Below are 2811 nucleotides of genomic sequence, written 5' to 3' on the forward strand. Positions count from 1 at the left end.
TCTCCTCTTTCCCATTATCGCGCATTCAGACTCGAAGTTTGAGAAGTACGAGTTGTCAAATATTAACATATATTCAGCCTCCGTATAATTAAATCAAGTGCACTGATCGCGATCTAGCTTTCAGGGATGCCGTTCCAGTGCCGTACAACGATGCTTGTTGAGGATGGGATTGCAGTTTGACGAAGGGTTCGAAGGGGCGGACGAAGGGAAAGATCGATGGTCGCTGGCAGGAGAGGCGAGCGTCGATGAAAAGGTCAAAGGTTTCAGGTGTGTTTGCGCTTCGCGCACGGCTGGTACAGGTGCAGCCTCTTCCGCGGCTCTGCTTGCCGTTGCAACAGCAACATACATGACTCTTTATTAACAACAATTAACATTTGGTCCATTGTTCATACAAAGATATCTCTCGTTGACAATGAGCGACACCGCCTAGCTGTCGCAGTTGAAATAATATGAACCTGGTCTCTGGCCAGGCAATGCAATTGAAATACCATCGACGGAATTGAGTAAATCAGTAATTTTGACGTTTTGCAAGATTATTACAATGTAAAGTATGACGTATTTTCGTTGTAAAATAAACATCAACGTTAGCTACTTCTGACTTTGCATGTTAACGAATATTCCTGTAGCCTCTATTGTGCAGTAATACTACGTCGTAAAATGAGGTTGATAAATAGCAAGACGAAATGAGAAATGAATGCTATAAGATAATTAATTTAGTGTAAGTGTATTGAGGCATTATTCTTTGCTGTATTTGCCTTTCAGTATTTTATAAAACTCTCGTTAAAATATTAACATATTTAATTACCTAATTTAAAATATATTTAAAATATAAAAGCGTCTTTATTAACGTTTATTTGCACTTTAATCATCATAATTGATAATAAACTGGTCTGCAATTATGTAATAATACATTTGCGCTTATTATGTTTTTAATTATCAATTATTATTGACGATCTCTTTTCTTTTTAGTCAAATTCGTTTTCTATCTCGTGATATCAGACGGCAAATCTCTTGAGTGCGTTTAGTGTAACATATTTACCATAATCGACCCAATTGTCAATCCATAGAGGATCGATTGAAGGCCGGCTGATAAGGTTCGCGGGTAGCAGGCGAGTATACCCGCGAGCAAGATAATTGGCGCCGTAATGACAATCTCGAGCTATGACCTCGGAGTTGTGCTCGATCGGCATGAACCAGCTTGCCCGTCGTGTTTCCCCATTCCAAAGATTTACCAGTCTCCGGTTATGTTTGATGCACCATTATGTTTTCGATTACGGTAGGTTAGTTGCATCGGTAACGTCATCTCTGTCGTCAGCAACACACCTCCGATACGTCAAAACTAGTGAAATACGTAATTGTTTGTCACGCGTACTGTCACCGATCCACGCGATAATCCTATGTAAAGAACTCTCGGTGGACTTATTGTTACATGAAGAGATAATGCTAATTTTTTTCTCCCTCATTTTGATTACGCGTTTCTGGCACGAATGGTAACTAATGACTGCCGAATATGCGCAGAACATTGATTTTAGATTGAGGAAAGTATTTCGGAATCGTTTTTCCCCTAGATGTAATTTTTCTGACCATATATAATTTAATAATATAATATATATGCATGACGTTATTAATAAATATTTAATATACTGTAGTTAGTACTTAAAATATTTCGAGAATTATCAATTGCCTCTCTTATAGTATGACTCTTATTCTTTTTTTTTATGTATATATTAAATTTATTATAGAAAAAAATGATATTTTTATTATTTCAAATGCTGATACTAATATTTGACGATAATAATTTTAATGCAATATCAATGTTATATGTATTATTAATAATGATAGATAATGAAGAAAGTTCTTTCGCTGACTATATCACCATTCGATTGATATTGCTGATAATAATTCACTTGATATATAAACGGTACATCGAATGTAGATAAATTGTGGTTAGCAAAAGATAAGAAGCTGGTAAAGTCGACATGGAGGATATTTTTGTAGCAGCAAAGCAGAAATGGCAGAAGCTAGTTTCACTCGACTTCTATGCATATGATTATTGCAATGTCGGTCATGTGTATGTATATATACATGATAAATTCTGATTAAACAATGTAACTCTTAGCGAATTATACATTATAATTGTATGCCTAAAGCAATTTTTAAATTAAATTTAAAAGTCAATTGGATTTTGTAAGCGCGATCTCTTCGGTAAAGTTTTTTTAAAAAGTTGAATCTTGTTAAAACTTTTAGAGAATAATTTATGCACATTTTGTTTTCGGGAGAATTTGAATATATTTTATATATAAAATTCTTCATTCTACCTCATATAACTGTAAATAAATATTCTAGTAGATTAATTAAAGTTATTTTGGAGATTAATTAAAGTTTATACTTGCCTGTGGTTGGAAAATTAAGTATATACAGTTTCTTATTATTATTACTATTTCTTTTTTTTTAAACTTTTATGTCACGAAAAGAAAAATTATGTAATTTTAATAAATGAAAAGACCGTTTTTCGCAAAAATTAAAATATTTTCTTTATTACAATTACATTTTTATTTTGTTCGAGACATAAAAACTTGAAATGAAATAATATTGCGAGATTGTACAATAATTAATCATATTTTTTCGCGAGTTTATTTTGCGTATGTACGAAACGAAGTAATCTAGCAACAAGAGGAGGAGAAATCCTAGATGGCATCGGGCAACAGCGAAGTAATTATGAGGTAATTTTTATTTTTTTATTATTTATACTTTAAATAACAAAGGAATAGAAAATGAAATAGAAAGAAAATGGAATAAATTAAATATAAT

Source organism: Atta colombica, unplaced genomic scaffold (assembly GCF_001594045.1).
Source record: "Atta colombica isolate Treedump-2 unplaced genomic scaffold, Acol1.0 scaffold55, whole genome shotgun sequence".
NCBI lineage: Eukaryota > Metazoa > Arthropoda > Insecta > Hymenoptera > Formicidae > Atta > Atta colombica.